Source organism: Zonotrichia albicollis, chromosome 22, assembly GCF_047830755.1.
Source record: "Zonotrichia albicollis isolate bZonAlb1 chromosome 22, bZonAlb1.hap1, whole genome shotgun sequence".
Taxonomy (NCBI): Eukaryota; Metazoa; Chordata; class Aves; order Passeriformes; family Passerellidae; genus Zonotrichia; species Zonotrichia albicollis.
In genome coordinates this window covers 8,636,253-8,657,915 of record NC_133840.1, presented here as the reverse complement: position 1 = coordinate 8,657,915, position 21,663 = coordinate 8,636,253, and the positions used below count along the sequence as shown (strand labels likewise).

Genomic DNA, 21,663 nt, shown 5'->3' with positions numbered 1-21,663 from the left:
AGGAAACCTGGTTTTTCATACCATGGTGTAGCTTTCAGGATATTTGAAAGAGGTTCTTGCAGTAGGCTTGGTGTTAGTGTAGAGGATGGGGTAAAACTGGTTTAGGTTTTAAAAGTCATGGTTTAGGAATGGTATTTCCCAATTTAGTGCTCCCACTGAGTTGCTCACCCCCTCTCCTTCCCTTTAATGTAATGAAGGGGCAAATTGGAGGCATGAAAGTAAAGATCACAGGTTAGAACAATTTACTGGAAGCAGCAACGAGATAAGAGCATGAACAGTAACAGCAGCAGTACTATGACAGAGGATACAGCAGAGGCAAATGATTCACCTGAAAAAGCCCCAGCAGCAGATTCCTCTGCCACAAGACTCCCTTCCCCCAGCCCTTGGCAGTGGCATGGGCTGGTGTAGAATAACCTCCAGAATAACCTGGAGTCCTGGCCATGCCCCCTCCTGGCTACTGCAAAAATTGACCCTATCCTGGCCAGAACCAGGACAAACTGTCTGAGGAGAAGCTTAATCCAAGGAGATGTGAAGGTGTTGGAAAAAGGAGGCTACACAGCAATAGATGAAAGTGTGACAAAATCTGGGAAAATGAGACATGTTCACTTAATCATGCAGTTGTAATGGGATTTCCTTCCCCTTCAGAGTAAGCACTGAGATTTGCAGAGAGCATGGAGGTCTGGGTCAGAGCTGAGCCATAGCAGAGGCACTTTGATACTGAAATCAACTCCTTTATTTATTCAAAAATCAGAGTTGACTGTGGGTTAATCCTACCCCTCATGTCTTGCTTGCTGCAGGATTTTCCTTTTCTTCTCTCCTATTTTCTGTTGGCTTTTAATCTGTCTCCCAGTCTGATTAGGAAGGTGTAGGGCTGAGATGTGACCACTGTTCTTGCATCTCATGCATCTCAACAGACTGAGAGAGACCTGCTGAAATATAGGATGAGGTTTCCAAAAGGGATGCCTTCAATTACCTGTATTACAAGCACCATTTCAGGGAAGGAGAAGGGGATAAGGATCTGTTTGTGATCAAGAATTTTCCATGTTGGCCTGCTCCTATTTTGCTTGTAAGTGGGAAATATACCCTTATTTGACAGCACTGCATTCAGGGGCTACTGAATGTGATCCTTCTCTCTCCATGTGAGCCAGAGACATTTAAACAGAGCGTGTAACCAGGTGGTGTCTTAAATTTATGGTTAGTAGCTCCCAAAAACTCCTAAGAAGATAAAGGAAGCTTGTTCATGATTTGTTTTGCAGGGCAGGCTGAAGAAGAGTTGAGTGTCCTGGTTTAGAGCAGATTTGGGAGGAAACTTCCAAAGAGATCCCTCTAGAAAAACAGATTCAAGCAACCTGTTCAGCCCCTCCCCAAACTGGTTTGGGAAAATATTTCCTTGGAGAAAAAGTGGAAAAAACTGTTTATTTAACAAGCAAATATTCACAAGCATAAAAAATGAATAATATTAAACAGTAAAACCTCTTGCTGTTCTGAAGAGATGCAAATTCAGAAAGTCCTTGTAGCTCAGTCTCTTATCAGTCCCTCCTGCACTGGAAAATGCCTCGTCCTGGCCCTGGTGGGCCACAGGTGTGAGCTCCCGGTGTTCTTCTGGGTTTTCAGTCCACAGCAGGTTTGAACAGTTCCAAAAAAAAAAGAGGGAACTTCACTGCCTCACCTAGCTTTAAAAAAAAAAAAACTAAAAAGCAAAGGAGAGCTCTGTCTTGCTGTGTGTCCATGCTGCAGACAGCACAGTCCAGGAGAAGGAGTGCAGGGGAGCAAGTGCAGTGTCTGAAAACAAACTGTGCTTCTTCTCTTCCCCCCTTTGCTCTCAGAACCAGCCTTAAAGGTGCAAAACTTAACATCCAGCATAAACAGAACAGACAACTGGGGATGCAAGCATCATAAAGTCACCCCAGTGAGAGATGTTGACATTAATATTTTGAGAGGTATGGTTAGAACTGGTGTTTTTAGCTACCTAGTGCCAACTTGCTTGATGAAAACTATGCAAGATTTCCAAGAGTATCAGGAAACCAAGGTAATGTTGGGAGAGGAAAAGGGAGCCAGCCTCCTTTTTTATAGATAAAATTGTAAGAAAATTTGAGTTACTGTGCAGTTGCATTTGTTACTGGGGACAGTGGGGTGGTGTGAAGTGTAAGCAGACAGCAGATGCATTGCAGATGACAGCTGGAAGTCTCTGACTGACTGAGTGACATCTAGATAATATTAAGAAGTGATCCCATCCCTTTGCTATGGTGTTATGTTATCTGGTTCCCAGACCAGGCAGTCTGTAGCAGTTTTGCTTAGTGCACAGTCCTTCAAAGCAGCGTGCAGCCCTCTGATCTGCTGCACCACAGGGCCTGCAGAATGTGCAAGGGGAAAGCAGGCTGTGTGCATTGAATCACTGAGTGCTTTATGGTGTTCCTATCACTGTGGATTAGAGTGCAGCTTTTGGAAGTGTCCCAGTAAAAACAAATACTGTATTTGAGACATAATCAGTGACTGTAGCAACATTGCTTAAGTATGTAACAACATATCTATGGGTGGGGGAGTGAGAATTACATGGTTCAGTCACAACACAGGTAGGAAAAATTGCTCTCTTTATGTGTCTTCTCTGTGGCTCAGCTGGGATTTATTGTCATAACTAAATAATTTTGTACCAAAAAGTAGCCATTTTCTCCCACTGTAGCTTTAAATACTGATTTGGAGGTGAAAAGGCAGCACTGAGATGCCTGTGGCTCTGACATGCCCATGATTTCTTTCAGCACAGGAGGCAGAGTCCCTGGCATAATCTGGAGTGCAGCATCCCCTCTGCTCCCAGCAGCAGACTCTGCTGCTCTCTGTCCACCAGCAAAAACTGAGACACTTCCAGCATTCCCTGGGGTGGAAATTGGACTCCTGATTTCCCTTTTAAAATTTTTATTTCCACAATAGTAGATGTACTTGGTGGAAACAAACCTGTGAGAGATTGGAGGTGTCTGTGTCGCCTTCCTGGAGGGAGCAGCTGCCTTGGCACAAGGAGCTTGTCTGGGCTGGATGGAGAAATGGTGGTGGCAACAGCTGGGCTTTGTCTTTGGGCTATAAACAAGGACTTGCAAGTAGGTTGTAAAGGGGGGTTTGGGTCTTTGAGCTGAGGCTTGGTTTCTGCAGTTTAGTTTCAGTACTGCCACAGCTGCTTCACAGATTTTAAGAGCAACAGCCCTTCTTCAGGCAGTGAAAATCTCCTTGAAGCCAAGTAGTGGTATTTTTGGCCTTAATTTCTCTGATTCCTTTTCCTATCCACAAAGCAGGATAAATGTGCTTCTATCTTTACCATTTCCTGCTGAGGCTGTCTAGATAAGAAGTTTGCTAATGGTACAGTCATGGTTTTGAATACATGTGGGGCACTTCTCCCAGTTTGCCAGGTTGTAATCCTCCAACCTTAGAGCTTATGGATTGAAACTGGCGGAGGGATCTTCCAATACCATAAAAATGCTCTGATGTGAGGGTGCTGATGTGATTGTAACCTTTGCATCTATTCCCTGATCAGCAAGCCAAGCAGGCAGCTGCCTTCAGGACAGGGTTCTTGCAGTGTTGCTGATGTCCCTGGTTGGTTATATATTTATTTGTGTGTTTTCTTTCTAATTATGCTGATATTTACTGCTCAGCAGCTGCAGTCTGAGGAGGAGAGTGGTAAGTGCTGGCTCTGCAGCTGACACCAGCCTGGTGCCTTGGCTGTGTGTCAGCAAAGGCCTCTTGCCAGCTGGGCTAGAGCTGTGTGGCCTTGGCCTTCACTTGGCCAAAAGGTTGTAGGTTGTTTGGAGTTAGCCACTAGATAACACCCTGAAAGTGTACCAAAAAGAAAAAAAAAATTTAAAAAAAAAAGTGGTTGCCTGATTTCTGTGGCAGGAACTACCTGGCAAATGATGAGAATTTGTGGTCAGGGCTTCCCTGAGGATTGGGATCTGCCATAGTGAAAAACCCGCACAAAATGAATGTTTGGGCAGTTCTGGGTAGGTGATACTGTCCTGATTCCTGGTCCTGAATTGCCTGTTGTGTGTCAATATGTGTTCTGTAGTTTTCTCACATGTGTTTCTGAGGAATTCTGGATGTGCTGGTTTCATAGGAACCTGCTAGGTGCCCAGTGTGGGAGAGCATCAGAAAATGGTCTTGAGAAATTTTCTTGTCCAGAATCCTTCATTATCCATGTCCTGAGACCTAGCTCCAGTGTGATACTGGCACTAAAAGAGACCTGGACTGATTCTGGACCTTATGCTATAAATTTCAGAAATCTTTTAACAATTTATCCTTCTTCTGATCCTGCAGTAAAGCCTGCTTTGTTTTTTAAATGAACAAAAAATAAAGTCTCTTAACTCTGTTTCCATGGGTCACTGTCCACTTCAGGAGCTCTTGAACTTACTTGATAGCTGTTTCCCTTTTCCATTTCCAGTGGCAGGATCATGGTTGGGAGCACTGTACTCTGTGGAACAGATATGGATATGAAGGGGTGGGATGTCTGAGTTGAGCTCAGATGTGGCATCTAGGATAGTGTTAAACCTGACTCTGATCTGGTCTCTGGAAGGTTTTACACCTGTTTTCATGTGGGAAGATGAAAGTGATGAGGTTAAGGACAATTCACACCTGTTTGCTTCAGGGAGATGTGAAGATCTGTTTGTAAAATCCGTTTTCAGACAGTGTATGTCCTGAATTGCTGAGTGTCAGGAAGTGATGGAGACAGGCTCTGCAAGGCCTGCTGCAGGATGCTGCATTGTTATTGAGGAATAATTGTTATTGGGGTGGGAGGATGAGGTGTCTGCATTTGGAGCCCCATTTTTCCCTGGCAACAACAGACACAAATTATTCCCTGCTATGGTGATTGCAGCCTGTTTGCCAGCACAGAGCTTTGTACTGAAATCTTTGGGCTGGCATGCAGTAATTGGTCGGTTTTTAATTTCTTTCCTTTTTTAAACAGCACTTCAAATGGTGCAGCTTTGCCATGGGGTTATAATTACATAAGCCATAGAAATGTACTTCAATGACCAGTCAAATGGGTTTGTTTTTTCCAGCAGTTTAAGCTTGGCATTTTTTAAGTTGTTGAAGGAATAGAATTGAAATTCATTGGGGAGTTTAATTTCATCAAGCCCTCTATAGCTTCATGCTTTTGCTGTGTCTTTGTGCATTTGGGCTGCCTGTAAATGGCTCATTCACTTTCATAAAGGAATTAGCACAACTGTGCAGCTGTGTAAGGAGCCAGTCCCCAATCCCTGCCCCATGCTGCTCAGTTTGCCCAAGTTTATTGACATAAACATGCAGAAGTGGCCTCTAAGTATTTCAGTTGGTAGAAAAGTTTTATATTTTTTAAATTTTACTATAGTCTGTTATTCTGCTTTTGAGCATAAACAGACACCTGAGGTCTAATATAGTACAGAAGGTTTTAGTGGCTGCTCTGGGGATGCTCCTGCCACTGACTGTTGCTGGGAGGTGGTTTCTGCCTTGCAGCCCTGCCAGGCTTTATGGTCAGCAAGAAACTCGCTTGCTTTTTCTCACTTCAGGAATTTTCAGCTCTGTAGGCTCTCTGCTGGTTCTGTAAGTGTCAGCTTAATCTGGGGTCTGCCTCCAGCTTAATGTGGAAGGCTTAGCCAAAAAACAGTGCTTTGCAAGGCAGAGTCCTCTCCTCTACAAGCAATGCTTGTCCCCTGCTACATCCCCTTTCCTGCCCAGCTCTGGGTTCTCCTCCATGTGTGCCCTGTCACCCCTGTGATTTACCTTCCCTCCTAACATGGAACTTGTGGGGCCCGATGATGCTTTCTGTCACTGGGAAACTGAGAGGGAGGAGCCAGGGGACTTGTACTTGTTAGATGTGGCAGGCCTCCTCCACGGGGATTTCTATAACCAGCAAATCCGGGGAGGAGTTAAAGCCCTGCTCGCCTGATCTGGAGACATGAACCAGCAGGAACCTTCTCCAGCAGCTCCTGCTCTGCGGAAAGCACTGCCTGCACACTGCAGCCTGAACAGAGACCTGCTGCCTGGCCCTGTGCTGGATTTTGGGGTGGTGGCTCTGGAGCTGGGGTGCTCCTGGTGGTGCTGCCGCGCTCCGTGCGCTCACTGCCATCCCCATGGCAACGCAGCCACTCTTCCCTCTGTGCATGGCAGTGCCTAACCTGGATTTTCATGCTTTTGGCAGTCTTGTTCCTTAAAGCAGGGACTTTAGCTGTGAAAGGTGAGCATGTGGGGAAGGAGCTGGTTGCAGATTGCTTTAATTGTTTCACTAGTGGGCTTCAGGTACTCAGTTTTCACTCTGGCCCCTTGCAAGTGGGGAGGGGGAAGGATGGACATTGTCAGTGGGTTCAGTTCTGCTCCACAGTCTGAGCTGCAGGCTTGGGGGAAGGGTTACTGTGTTACCATCTGAGTTTTTATGCATAAGTTGGGCTTTTGAGTGATTATAAGAATTATTCTCTGGTTTGACTGAATTGGTTCTCACTGCTTTCCTCATTGTCTGGCATCTCTGCAATTCTTCACGTGAAAATACCAGGCTGGTGGGCTGTTGGCATGGGCTGAGGCCAGCAGGACATACATGCTTCTCTGCCTTTTCTTTAATTAAACTTCAGCATCTTCTGATTGTTTTCTTGTGATTGTGCTCCACTTTGTTGAACCCATCCTTGACAAGGCTCAGCCTGTTCAGTTTGCACCAGAGCTTCTGTACTTGTTGGCAGTGTCATAATGCCAGTCCTTCTCAGACTTTTTTTCTGAGGCAGATGTGAAAGGAGCTCACAGAGCAGAGATTGGCCTAAGATCACACAAGAAAACCTGGAATAATACTGCAGGCAGCCTTGAATTCTCAGCTTTGATCTGTAAAACCTGGTGAGGGAAGTCTCTTCTTGTAAGGGTAAGTGCATCAAGGGCAGTTCAGAGAATAAGATATTTCTGTTCTGATGACCACATTGTACTTCAGGCTTGGGGATGCTACAGACTCTCCAGATTCTTGTCATCTCTAAAGATCCAACTGTTGTGTGTCTGCTGTAGCTGCAATCACAGAGTAAAGTGGATTTTAGGAATATGTTTTGTTTAAGCACTCTAGCAGAACTGTCTTCTGGGTCTGTGCAGAACAGAGGGGAAATTTTGAGGGGGATATGCAATACCTTGAAGTTTTCTGCTTACTTAGTAACTTAGGCTTGATTTCCACATCGGAGATGTAGGAAAAAAATGAATTAAATACTTGGAGATGGTTGATGGTGGAGGGAAGGACTTGTTAAGCAGCCTTTTCCTCTGTAAAGTAAAATCTCCCTGTCAGTTACAGGGAGATCTGTTGCACTGTTTAGAATAATGCTGCAGTTAAATCATGTTAATGATGGGCCCTGGGACATGAACACAGTGAAGCTGCTCCTCTGTTCCCTCCTATGCACAGGATTATTTGGGAATGTTGATAACCAGGGGGATCCCTGACCACACATGGCTGGGTTGCAGTGGCTTTGTGCTGCATGGCTTTACCTACTGGAATGTTTGAAATCAGGAATAAAGTTCTAACTTGTGAATGTTCAAATTACCACTGAGTTAGCACTGAAACACTGAGCAGGTTGTTCCCTACAGAGGTGCTGAGCCATTGCAGCTCCAGCTGCTTGCAACAGGAATTACCAGGAGCTCAGCGGTTTGGAAGCTGCTGAAGGACTTGCAAGCAGATGTAGATGACTGTTTCTCAACAGTGAAGTTGAGAATACTGGCCTGAATTTCCATAGCAAAGGAATATAAATAAATAGCAAGAAATTAAGCAGGATGGAGAGAGGAAGAAGTTCATGATAGCCATAAATGTATGAGAAATGAACTCTCTCTTCATAGCTGTTTTTAGAGTAGCAAATCAGCCAGTGTAACCTGGCAGTGGTGTTAAATCTCTCATGATGATTTGATGCCTGGGAGTTGAGTGAGGCTGGCTGGTAGCTTGGTGTTGCATTGATCTGATTTGATGGGATTGTTCCAGCCCAGTCAATCACAAGCTTTTGCTTCTGATTTATCCCCATGTCCCAGTTCTGGCCAGGACAGGGTTAATTTGTGCAGTGGGGAGGAGAGGGCATGGTGAGCACTTGGAGGGTCTGGCAGCAGTCAGGTGTTGCTGTGCTCTGGGTGGTGACTGAATTGCAGGTGAAGCCTTTACCTCCCTTGTACCCTGTTATTAATATTGTTGCTGTTACTGTTCATTTCCTTACTTCACTTCTGTTTTCAGTAATGTTTTCTTATCTTAGCCCTTGATCTTTACCTTTTGTGTCTCTAATTCTTCTCTGCAGCCCCCTGCAGTATTAGGGGAGAGGTGTGAGCAAGCAGTGCATGGTTTGGAGTGTTTCAATAGGAACACTGAATTGGAGAATACCATTCCTAAAATGCAGCACCCCACCTCCACAATGGCCTAATCCTCTTCTCATTTTGACAAAATTCTTGTTCTTCAATAAAGTTACTGAGAATGTATCCTTTCTTACCTTTGTGTTATCCTGCAGGAACTGTTCTGATGGAGTTTGCAGTAGGAACAGGGAGAGACTCCCAACTTTTGGTCTCTTGTATCAAGGACCAAAATCCCTGTTGAATTCACCCAGAGCACAGATCTGCAGAAAACCTGTTGTTATCTGGAGTGGAGCAGTTCTGATCTTGCAGGGCAGTGAGCCTTTCTCACTGTAAAAAGTAATAGAGTTTTTTTTTTATTTGGAAACTGCTTTGCTGCTGCCCTGCTGGGGCTGCCATGTGTGCCAGCACAGTGCCAGGTATGAGCAAGCAGGAAACCTGGAGTTGTAGAGCACTGCCTGCTCCTGGCATAGCTGAGGGAGAAAGTGTCTAGGTGAGCACTTGATAATATAATAGGCATTGTTCTGAAGCAGCAGTATCTTTAGAAATGCCACAATATATGCCTTATTTTCCTCTTCTTTTGAAAGCTGAGTGGTGGACAATTGGATGTATTGGGAGGACAATGATTCTCAGTGTGGAGGCAAAGTCTGGCACTACACTGAGGTACAATAGGGCATTATAATTTCTATTTTAAAGTGCAATAGTTAAATTTTAAAGCCATAACTGAATATACTTGTAAATGATTACTGCATCTACTGCCATTATCTTTTCTCCATTTCTTGTTTGGTTTTTTTGCCCATTGCTCTAGCAATGCACAAGTGCATCATTCTCTCTGCAGGCTTTTTGTTAGCGCATACAGCTGTGAGTCGGACTGCACATCAATCTTCTCTTACCTAGGGAAATACTTCAACTCATGTAGATCTGCTCCTTCCATCATCCTCTTCATAGATCTTCAGGTCATTTAAAAGAAAAAATATCTTCAAGCACTTTTCCAGAATCTTCACTGCTAATTGATTGCTCCCTCTGGGAATTATTTGGTAAACTATAAAAGCAGAGCTGTGAACAGGGAAATGCTCATGGGTGTTCAAGCACAGGAATGGGTTAATTGTTCCATGGGGACATGGTACCATTTGCTCTCTCCCCTCCTTGCTCTTTCAGTAAGTTTTTCTTTTCTGGTGTGAGATAAGAATTAGGGCTGTTGAACCAGACTGGGTTCTAGTTGAATACAAGAAGCAATTTTCTGCACATACACAGAGAAATTGGCATCCTGGTTTTGATTAGTGGAGTAATGCTTCAGGACCCTTCTCACACCTGGGAAGTCTAGCTGAGCTGCCTCATTTAAAAAGGGCTTTTTTCTTTTTTTAAATAGCATGTGATTACATAAAAACTTCATCTGTTTTTAGATACATCAGCATCAAGGCAGTCATTTGATAATCAGAAAACCATACAAATCTGATAGCATGGCACAACAGCAAATTGCTGTTGTTTGGTGGAAGTGTAGTGGGGAGCTTTGCTTTCACTGCTGCTCCCTCAATTCTGTGCCAGCAATTTCTCAGTTGTTGGGACAGGCTGGAAGCTGTCTGAACACACAAGGGAATGTGAATAAAATGCCAGCAGTCTCTGTGATTAACTGGATATCTTTGTATTTGGTTCTTGTTTAATAATACACCAAGGCTGTGCTTCTCTTGCATCTTCTCTGCGTGTTGAAATTATCTGATGCCTAAAATATGACCCTTTATGTGTAATTTTGCTTTTGTGTTTGTAACAGGAGTTAAGTTGGTGACAGTATTTGATCCAAACTGTGGGCTGACCTATGTCTCACCTTTTATTTCTTTTTCTAGCAGCTGAGGCAATTGATATTATGTAAGTTGGTAATAATATTTGAAGCATGCCTGGAAATATCTGATAAGTGGCTTCATTCTTTTGATAAAGGAGTGAGGCAGAGAAAAGCAGAGCTTAGTGTAAAGTTTATTAAATGGCAGAGCACGTTTAATCTTCCCACCCCACAAATTGAAGCCAGAATCCAGCATCTGTAATCACCAGTGTCCCCACAGCATCACTAAAAACTGATTTGTCTTTGCCACAGCAGATTGTTTTTTTCTTTCTCAGATGGACATAATGGGTTGTTTGTTCTTTCTCCTTGGACAGCTGAATAATAAGTGCACAAACCCACCTACCTCTGTGCACCAAAATCATGGAAATCAGCAAGTTGCACAGCTATCCTTTTTGTTATTATTTGTAGCATGCTGTAAGGGCTAATATTCATTAATATGCACTGGCAACTGCTTGTGTTTGAGATAAAGTATTCTACAACTTCCAGTTAAATGGCAGCTGAACATAAAGAAGTTCCTTTTTGAGGGGCAGGTATGTGAACACTTAGAGCATGTTCATGAGCTGTCATATGCCCAGTGTTGAGCACTTCTCTCCTTATCTCTTTCCCCATATCTTGCCTTCAGTGCACTTCATTTTATTGAACTTTAAGGGTGATTGAAAACTTCATGAGAACTAAATTAAAGTCTTGAATAGATAGGTTGTCAGAAGCTACTACCTGAGTTGTAGTAGTAGCAGCAGAACCAAAAATGGGTTGCTGCACAATGCATGTATTTTATGTTTTCTGGCTTTTCTCCACTATTTTAGTGCTTTGCTACCCTTCACATTTACCCCTTGAGAACAAGAGCTCTCACACACACTAAAGCATCTTAAAATGGAAGAACACCTTTCTTGACCTTTTTTTTCTTTACTAGAGCCACAGGACTTTGTTCCAGAGAACTCAGTGCCTGTATGTGCAGTTGCTTTCCCACACTTGAAGTTCTGCTTTATGAGTTTTGGACTTGATGTCAAAATCTGAGGGTGTGTAGGAGAGAGATCAGTCAGGACAATGTCTCCTTTTGGCCCTCAAAATCCATCTTTGGAGAACTAGTGTTGCTGAAACTGCTGTGAGACTGTATTTTTCTCTGAGGTACACAGATTAAAAGATAAAGCTTAAAAGATAAGTGAAACTTGAAATAAATGTGTGCTGTTGCATCGGGCAGTAAAAGAGAATGCTGGCCTCTGTTGACAAAGCAGATCACACAGCCCCTGTGTTATCCAAGGGGTGAAATGTGTCTCTTACTAAGCAAAAACATTTTCTCTTCTTCAAGGTTCCTTGTCACTGGTGTTTCTTTTTATTGTGTGTTTTTTCTATACAAATACCTTAGAAAAAAGTCTTTGTATGCTGTAAGCTGTGAGTTGTGTCCTCTCCAAAGCCAGCAGAGTAAGTAGCAGGATAAACCACTGGGACTGATTTGGCTGGTTCCTCATGATCAATTGTACATGGAATTCCTAAAGGCTTGAGTTCACAATACTGCCCAAAGGTGGTGCAGAGTGCCCTTCCTTGGGAATCTGGGTTTTACTGAATGGCTGATTGGATACAAAGGCTTCAAGACTAGTAAAAGCAGGAAAATTCTAAATCTTGCATTAGTCTGACTGATCTTTGTAGTGGTGCAGATGTGAATTTACATAAAAAGTTGTAAACAGTGTTTATCTAAGACAGAAGTAAATTCTTTTCTGGGGAAGATGAGTGAAATTTTCCTTACCTGTTCTTACCTACTCTGGAGTGGAATTGCTCATGATGAACATGAGTGCTGAGGGAAAACTAACAGTACTAGATTCAGTCATGTCTTTAAATAAACTTAAAAACAAAACTGTTAGCTTCATAACTTATATTTAGCATGACCATTTAGTCCATCTTGAATACATCAGAAGTCAGTGCAGAGGAATGAATGAGAAACCATAGCACAAATTAGTGCAGGATGACATTGTTCCATGTGTGACATGAAAGCATTTGGCACCATGAGCTCATTTTGGTCTCACTTGTTGTGTCTTCTGCCTCCTACCAGCTTAGAAAAGAGCTGGAGCTGTGCCTTAATGAGATTAACTCAACAGGAATGATCTGTGCTTTACTCAGAGTTTATCAAGTGTATTTAACTTTCATGAAAGCAAGGATTGGTTAGATGAAGTTTTCCTCACCTACTGCCTCTGCTCAGTGATTCACTGGGTCTAGAAATTATAACAGCTCCAGTGAAGTCCCTTCTGTTCTTACTGAGGAAGAGATCCCATGGTACAGTGGCACCTTGGATGGAAAGCAGGAGTTCCCTGTGCTTACAGAGACTTGGCGCCCAGGTGTGAAGGAGTATTGGAATACGAATCCCAATATTACCAGTTAGATTGTGCCTGGGTCAGTGTGACCCTCGCTGCTGAGCCAAAGGCAGCACTGTGGTGCTTTACCCCAGAGATACCTCGGCTGCCGGAGATTGCAGCAGGGCACTGAGCAAGTCCAGGCTCGTCAGGGACTCCGTTTACCTCAGGAGAGAGAGCTTCTGGCGATGGTGAAGAGAAAAAAGGAGAGGATTCTGCTGGAGGGTTATATCCAGATGTTTATTCCATGGTTACAGAGGTCTCTACCGGGGCAACTGCTCCAACCAGAATGGAGGCCGCATGGTCTGATTCACCTTTTAAGCTCGGGGACAGGGGAAGGGGAGGGGACAGGTGAGCTACCAACCAGGTGAAAGGGGCAGGGTCTCAAGGGACTAGGGACACCTATACGGGCCAATGTCCCCCAGGCCTGAGGAGCATCCTTTGAAATCGACCAACCACACAACGCCTTGCTGGTATGTTAGCCTGATTGACAGGGCACACTCAGCAAGGGGCGAGGGGGAAGGGAGAAGGTATAGGCACACCTGGGAAGGGACCCGGAAGTTTAAAACAGGACATTGCAACACACCGCAACAAAGGAGCTCAGTTCATTTTGGTTCCCCATATGGATCTGAGAGGTACTGAAGTGCCTGACTCCTTTTCCACTTCTCTTGAAGCAGGGGGTCCTTTGGAAACCTCACAGTAATCAGCCCTGCCTACCTTTGAAAGTAGGGCTGCTGAATTTTACTGTGGAAGTTGGCTGGTAAGCAATAGTGAGAAGTCTTGCCATCAGTGAGGCAGAAGCAGCAGCTCTAAGTCGATTTCCCCCTTCCATCAATGACTAAGATGTACCATCCCCCAGTCTGATTTCTAGGAGGTTCTCCTCAAGCCTTGTTTGCTTGGTGCCCTACAGCTAATACCCAGTGCTGAAACCTGAAATGAGTTCAGCTGTGTCAGGGCTAGCAGATGGCCATTTCCTAGGAGGAGATACAGGTTGTGCAGTGTGGTGAAAATCCAGGTTAGCAGAAACAGGCAAAAGTGAAGGCTGAATTATACCAGATTCCTGAGTCATCAGCTATTGATGCAGAAGATCCTGCTACGCTTTTGTTGTGATGCTGCTGAGGAGCATTTCCAGCCCTCTGGGCAAATACATCAAAGGATAGTGAAGATAAAAAGAGACCACTGTTGACTTTGAGAAAAATGTTCTATTTATACAGGCAGATGTTGAAGTAACTGAAAACTTTAGGGCTGCTTTAATGGAAGTTTGGCAATCCTCAGCCTCCAAAAACTCGTACCCAGGTTTGCTTTCTTTCCTCCAAAATCATAGAGCTGGCTTTGAGTGCCCCTGGTTCTCAGCAGAGGAAAGTTTTCCAGAATGAATGAGAGCAAAGCAAGGCCTGCTGTGACCTGGCAGGCAGGAGGGTTGGCTGAGCCATGTCCTTTGCCAGAGGTGCCCCTCAGTATGGCAGTCTGTTTCTCACATGGACATCTGGGCTCCTGATATGGGCTGCTGTGTTTGGGTCAGGTCTGGTTCTCTTCTAGAGTGGTCCCCAACTCATGCCCTGTCACAGCTCTCTTCCACCAGCACAGCCATCCATGTGCTCTTCCCCTGGCTGGTGACACTTGCTATTGGGTTTAACAGCATCTTCAGGCAATTAACATAAAGAAACACCACAGCTTTATGTGGGATTTCTAAACCAGGCAGGATTCTGGCTCACAAAGCCATTTTCTCTGTTTAAAATGAACAGTCAAATGAGTAAAGCTGGTTTGCTCTTGCTTTCTCTTATAGTGAGATTCTCTGGAGTCTAGCATGGTATGAGCTCTGAGGTTTCCTGCGGTTAGGACATGCCTCTTGTGGATTCTTGATAGGCTGGAGAGATGGGCAGAGTCCAACAATACGAAGTTTAACAAATCCAAGTGCCAGTCCTGCATTTTGGCCACAATAACCCCCTGCAATGCTCAAGGCTGGGGATGGTGTGGCTGGGCAGTGCCCAGGCAGAAAGGGACCTGGGGGTGCTGCTCAACAGTGACTGAACGTGAGCCAGCAGAGTGCCCTGGTGGCCAAGAAGGCCAATGGCTCCTGGCCTGGATCAGGAATGGTGTGGCCAGCAGGAGCAGGGAGCTCATTCTGCCCCTGCACTGGGCACTGCTGAGGGCACACCTGAGTGCCGTGTCCAGCTCTGGCCCCTCAGCTTGGGAAGGACATTGAGACGCTCGAGCACATCAGAAGGAAGGAAGGAATGAAGGGACACCTTGGTGTGTGACCCTGGGTCATGTTCAGCTGCTAGAGCACACTGACAGCTTCTCCAAATGCCTCCTGGGCATCCGAGCCCTCTATTGAGGTTAATTAGGGGAATATCGTTATAGGGAAGACAGAAATAAAAAATTCACATTCCCAAAACATTCCCATCATTGTGCCAGATCAGCAGGAGCCAGCAGTGCACAGACATTTCTATCACTCTTGTCTCTGCTCCATCATGGACCAGACTCTTGACTCCACACTCACAGGGAACAGCACCTAAATCCATGGGTGAAATTGCAGCTTATGGTGCAAAATGCTCTTTGGGCAATTTGATGTGATAGGATTTGACTGCTTTGTACGTCAGAGGATCATTCTGCAATTCATGGAACTGCTGCTTCTAGCAGTGGAGCAAAAAGGCAAAGAATTTACTGGCAAACAAATGAATGATAACTTCCCTCTCTTGAATTTATTCAGTTCTTTGAGGTACAAATGTATTCTTGATGGCCAGAGAAATCAGTCATTCTGAATTAGGAGGCTTGGTTGATGTCTTTAGCAGGCCTTTATGAAGCTCTGTGTAAGTGGTTTTAGAAACAACTTAGAGGGAAAAATAGGATGGGGTTTAACACAGAAGCACATAATTATGTTTTTATATCACTACTTAAAATTTTAATTGTAAGTATGTGAAAATGTGTTACTTCATATGTGAAAATAAGTTCCTTCATCCCTCCAAAACACCCCTGGTGTGACATTAATCACTGCCATACTACTGTGACTTGTACTACACCTGAATTTTAATCATTGTATTGTTATGTTCCAATTTGATATCTCTCTTGGTGTCACAAGATCAGATGTGTTTAATTATGGAACAGGATCCTGCTGAGGTTTACAGATAGTGCATGCCCCAAGGACGTTGTATCTGAGCTGTGTGTTGGCTCAACCTTCCTTAGCAGCCTCCATCATCTGTGCAGCTTCCCAGCCCCACAGGGAATGTGCTGAGCAAGGAAGGGCTGCTCAGCAGTGTGACAGTGGTCACAGGGGTTTTTGGATGAGGGAAGAGAGGAGGATCTGACTCCGTGTTTCAGAAGGTTTGATTTATTATTTTATGATATATATTACATTAAAACTATACTAAAAGAATAGAAGAAAGGATTTCATCAGAAGGCTAGCTAAGAATAGAATAGGAAAGAATGATAACAAAGGCTCTGTCTCAAACTCTCTGTCTGAGCCAGCTGACTGTGATTGGCCATTAATTAGAAACAACCACATGAGACCAATCACAGATGCACCTGTTGCATTCCACAGCAGCAGATAATCATTGTTTACATTTTGTTCCTGAGGCCTTCCAGCTTCTCAGGAGGAAAAATCCTAAGGAAAGGATTTTTGATAAAAGATTTCTGCGACACAGCAGAGCTTGAGGAGTGGGAAAAGGTGCATCAGAGTGGGGCCAAACAGACTAGGATTGTGTATTGAGATATTCTGCATCAAGAATAATAGCAGACGCTTAAGATTTGGACTAAGATGGACAATACTGGAGTCTGAGGTGTTGTCTGTGATAATGCACTGGAATAACAAAGGAAACTCTCAGCTTGGCAGCTGGGCACACTGTCATAGCCCAGTGGAGGAGGATTTTTAGCTCCTAACCTTCCAGTGAGATTTGAATCTTGGCACTGAGTGAAGGAGACCTTGTGCAATAACCACTGGATTTCCTAATACCTTGTCTGTTGCTCCCCCTCTTGATCTAAGAGCTTTGAAGATCAGAGACTCATTTATGATTGTTTTCTGTTCTTTGAGCAGCTTTCACACCCTCACTTCTTTTTCAAAACCCTCCATGTTGTTTATTTACTGATATATGCAAGCAGGAAATAAAAATGGTGACTTAGCAAATTATTTCTGCCAGAACAAAGCCTGCAGACTGTATCTCCAAGCATAAGCTTGACAATAAAGCCTTGGACTCAGCAAAACAGAAGCTGTCTATATTGAAAGAAGAGATCCTCTCTTTCCCAGGCTGTCCGGCACTCTCTGTTCCAAGTCCTGGTTTCAGACAGTTTTTGTACAAATCCTCCAATTGCTCTCTCAAATACAAACAGCTCAGGCAGCAGTTGTTTGCAGAAACCTCCTGGAACTGCTGCTGGAGACTGCTTACTGGAAGTGAGATCCTGCTGGAGACCTCTGCACCATGTCAGACTAAATTAGATGTAGATCCCTAGTTGTGGTGGAAGTCTTATTCATATTTATCCTCTCTACAGGACTGAATCTTATTTTTCAGGTCATTATTTCCTTTGCCAGCTTTTCTGCTGTTGCTGGATTGATCTGTGGATGAAGCTGGCAGGGGACTGTGGTCCTGCTGTCCTGTGGCCCTGTGCTTTTCTCTTCTTGCTGCTCTCTCCCAGCAATGAGTGTGCAGGCAATACCTGGTGGGTTTGTTTTTGTTGTTTTGTGCTGTGAAAAAAGCCAAATGTTTGCTTGAAAGCAAAGTCTCATACATTGATGAAAGCTGTGCTCCCTTTATCCTCAGCATAGTTTAAAAATATTCTTGAACTGTTTATTCCCCCAGAGAACTTATCAGAAGAGCAGTAAATGTTAAGACCTGTCTAGGCTGTGTGAGGCCACAGTGAATATCTACTTTTGTGCTCTGTTTTGTAAAGATGAGATGCAATAAAACCTGATATTGATACTGACTTTTTTTAGAAAGTGCTTTGAGGTCTTGTGAAAAGCAGCAAATAGAAGCCAGGTGGAATTGTGCCTAAGAGTCTTTTCACCTCCCTGTCAGGTTCACTCACTTTAGCCTAGCCTAGAATTTGTGTTCTTTAGTTCTTATTCCATCTGTTACTGTCTTAATTCAACATTTTACTTAGCTTTGTATGTTTTTCTAGGGTATTAAGTGTTTTCTGTGGCCTAAATATATTTTTAAGACAGAACTTTCTGAAAGTGAGACAGGCAGAACTCACTGGGAGAAGCCCTGTGGAGAAGGACTTGGGGTGGATGAAAATCTGGGCACGAGCCAGCAATGTGCAGATGCAGCCCAGAAAGCCAACCATGTCCTAGGCTGAATCAAGAAAGTGGACAACAGGTCAGGGATATTCTCCTTCTCGTGGGAGTACCTGGCGTGCTGTGTCCAGGCCAGGGCATAGGAGTTGTTGGAGAGGGTCCAGAGGAGGCCATGGAGATGCTCCAAGGGCTGGAGCCAGACTGGGAGAGCTGGGGGTGCTCACCTGGAGAGGAGAAGGCTCCAGGGACACCTCAGAGCCCCTGCCAGGGCCTGAAGTGGAATGAATGCCCTTTATAAAAAAGAGGTATTTTTTTACATGTGCAGATAGGGATAGGACAAGAGGGACTGGTTTTAAACTAAAAGAGGAGAGATTTGAAGGTCTCTTCCAAGCCAAACCATTCTCTCATCCTGTGCTGCTAATCATTGGTGTTTGCTGGCCCTGGAGATGGGAAAATTCAACTAGGTGAGTCAGGCTATGAGTTTGCACTTTACATTGTGCCTTACACTACCCAAAGTCCAGGGCTGCACCTCGCCTGAAGTTTTGTCATTTATTCTGATTGTGATTTGTCAGTAAACTTTTCACTGGAGTCTTTATGAAGCGTCAAACAAAATTTAGGGTATTCACCCAGATGAATCAATAAATAAGCTTTTTTCCTATGATCATGCTTTGATGGGTTTTGAAATAACAATGACAGAAAGAACTCCTACAGGCAAGGAATGAGAGCCCTGGTCTGCAGCTGTAAAGAATGTTTGAAATCCTGACTTCAGTGGAAACAGATTGTTGACATACTTCAACCACGTCCCTCAATTCACAGGGCAGTGTTTTTCCTTAGATCTATAGATTCTTTTTTTCCACTTTGCTTATGTATATAAGGATCTTTATCCAGAAAAAAAGAATTGGCACAAGAGGAGCTTCCTTTTACTTCATTACACAGGTCTGTTTTCCTGGAATCCTGTATTGCTACAGTAATTCAGTTTAAAAGTACGGAACTGAGGTGACAGAAGAACTTTTTACATTGTAGACTCAGCTTCCTGAAGTTTTGACTTGTTTTCTTTCTGAACTGTTGATGTTGAATGCTTGAGCTCTTGGATGCCTGAGCTGGTTGCATTTTTCCACAGCAGGGAACAGCTCTGAACCCCTTCAGAGCTTTTCAGCTCAGGCAGTGTGGCATGGGCATGCAGGTGTCACAGTGCTGGACACGTCTGGAAGTATCTTATCTTCTCTTTTTTGTGTCATCTGATAGTTTCACATCTTTATTGATGAAAATTAAAGCAACATCTGACAGCATATTTTCTGTTGGGTCCACTTGCCCATTTGCAGGTTGGAAGTAAAAAGGAAGTCAGAACATTTCCAGCCATGGAAATGGTGTTGGCATTGCCCAACATTACCCTTATTTGGTTTTGGTGGGCCTCAACACAGCTGCACACAGAGGAAGATCCAAGATCATTACTCACTAAGTTCTCATACTTTGGAGCTGTCTTTTGCCTCATAATGTTCTGAGAGTATTTGTTCTTCCCCAAACCTTTACAAAAGGAAGATCGTGTAGTTTTGTTATTTTGCTATTGATCTCACAATTTTCATTTTCTGTAAATCTTTGACAGCTGTTATTTTGTTGCTTTAATTTTCTCAATCTATTTTAATACTTATCCTGCACAGCACTTGGTGAGGATGGGACAAAAGTGCATGATTACAGCCTGCTGGGCCTTCTTAAGACCTGGTCATTTTGCAGTCTTTGGCTGTTTCCAGAGAAGGTGTTTAGGGACTGTTGGTTACTGAAGCATCTCTTCCCTTTTCTCATTCTCCCCTTCTCTGTGGTAATGCAGGCAATGCAGTAAGACATAAAATTAAGTGGGGATTAGAATTTCATGAGAAGTGGTATTTTAAATGGAGCTGCACTTGATTCATTTATGCTTTAAAGGAAAGAGTATAAGGCAAGGGAAGATCTGCTAGTTAAAATATTAAAATCTGCCAGGGGCATGGCATTTCCTTAAACTTCCAAAATACCTATCCAGTCAAAGATGAGTGGAGGTAGATGTTGTCTGTTCCCTCAGGGTCTCACTTCAAACTACCTTATTTTCATGCTACCTCTGCTTGTGGAAAGCTTGTCTGAGCATTATAAATGCATTGGATTGGTTCCCACAGACTTGAAATGCCTCTTTGCAACATAAGCTGACCACTGCCATTCAGGTGCTTTTTAGTTTGACTAAGATGACAGCTAGTACTGATTTCTGGTAGTTAGAACCATAAACTGTTAGTGAAATGCTCACATTTTTCCTGATAAAGTTCTGTCTTCCCTGGTACAATTCATCTTGTGTCTTGGCATGAAAGACAGGTGTCTGCTAAGGAAGGCAGGAACTTCCCTTGAAATGGAGAATATTACTCCCTTCCCTCTGAATTATTACAACTTTGAAATTAGGCAGAGACACAGGAAAAGGAATAACAGTTCTTTACTAGTATGTATGTGTATAACAGGGCAAACAACAACAATGGCAGCAAAAAACAAACAAACAAAACAAAAACAACAATAAAAAAAGAAAATAAAAAAACTAACCAAAACCAAAAAAACTAACCAAAACCAAAAAACCTAATAAAGTCTCTTCCCTTCTCTTTAAGCGCTTCCCCTGGGTGCAGTTCCGGGCACGGCCGCCAGGGGCGCTGCGGGCTCCGGGCGGGCAGGGCGGGGCGAGGACTCCCCCGGGCCGGCAGGGGGCGCTGTGGGCCGGGCCCGGGCACCGCACGGTGATGGCGGCCGGGCTGGATGGCAGAGCTGGGCTGCAGCAGAAGCTCGGCAGCTGGAGCTGGCACTGCCTGCTGTCCCCACAGGCCAGGAGTGTGGGTTCAGTGTAGCAAAAACCCAGAGCAGTGGCAGAAAAAACAGCAGGGCTGGGCAGCAGCAGCCCGGCTCCTGAATGGGCTCAGGGAACCCCTGAGGCGCCCCCTCAGGTTTCCCCTGAGGCACCCCACAGTCAGTGACAGTCCCTTTTTAGTGAGGCAGAGCCTTGATAAGGTACAATGGCCACTCTTATGAGCAGAACTGCGCTCATGGTAGAAGAAAGCAGACAGAACCCCACAGTTTTGGGGAACTCTCCCCACAGCCAGCCCAGCCTGTCTCCCCTGTGGATGCTGAGAGAAACAGAGCCAGCAGCTGCCCCCTTCTTTCCCAGCCCAGTTCTCCCAGTATCTCTGAAGGAAAGAAACCCTCAGGCAAGAGTGCAGCCAGGTGCCCTCCTCCCCTGAGCTTGGCAACTTATTTTGTCTCTCCAAGGTACCCAGTCATTATTGTCTCTTAGCAACAAAATGGGAGAAAATTTCCTAAGAGTAAGAAACAAAAGGAGAACTCCTAAACCTCGCATCTTGTTTGAAAAACCAGCTGTTTTCTCATCACCAAGCAAACTGAACAGCCTTACAAAGCATGTTCCTAAAGCACACTTCTGTGTGGTTTGCTCTCTAGAAATGTCTACACTTCATTGTGGTGGGTGCTGCATGGAGAGCATGAGAGTTCTTGTGCTGAAACTCTGCAAGGATCAAAATCCAAATATGAAGGCAGTGCAGCCACTTATATCAGCCAACAAACATATCCCAAATGTCAGGACATGGCCTGGGAATGGGTAACTCCCTTAACTTTTGGAGACTTTTGGAGCATTGATTTGAGGCCCTGATTGGAGTTGCTTTTGAGTTCGTGTGACTTCTCTCACACTGGGGGTTCTGCAGGGGTCTGAGCCAGACCCAGCAAAGCTCAGTCCTATGGAGTGACTGGGGTCTTCTTCAGAGTGGGAGAGCAACAAGGGACATCTGTGGGATGGTGCTGGCCATGACACTGATTTTGACCCACACACTGACCTACTCTGCATTATCATTTGTGATATATATACTTCTGCAGGAGCTCTGTCTTTTGTTTTGGGTGTTGATTTGGCAGCTGGATTTTAGGAACAATATTCCAAAACTGCAAAATTCCATCTGAGC

General features: G+C 44.3%; 1 protein-coding gene across 6 annotated transcripts in view; it reads left to right on the top strand.

The window, feature by feature from the left end:
- Positions 1 to 21,663, top strand: part of CASTOR2 (cytosolic arginine sensor for mTORC1 subunit 2) — a 120,056-nt gene that overhangs the window by 32,939 nt on the left and 65,454 nt on the right. For 2 of the 6 annotated variants that reach the window (XM_026796291.2, XM_074557101.1), the window contains exon 1: positions 5,876 to 6,190. The exons of the other annotated variants lie outside the window; for them this stretch is intronic. The gene's annotated coding sequence lies outside the window, so the exon portion shown is untranslated. Of the gene's footprint in view, positions 1 to 5,875; positions 6,191 to 21,663 lie in introns of those variants that run through there. 6 annotated transcript variants of the gene reach the window in all.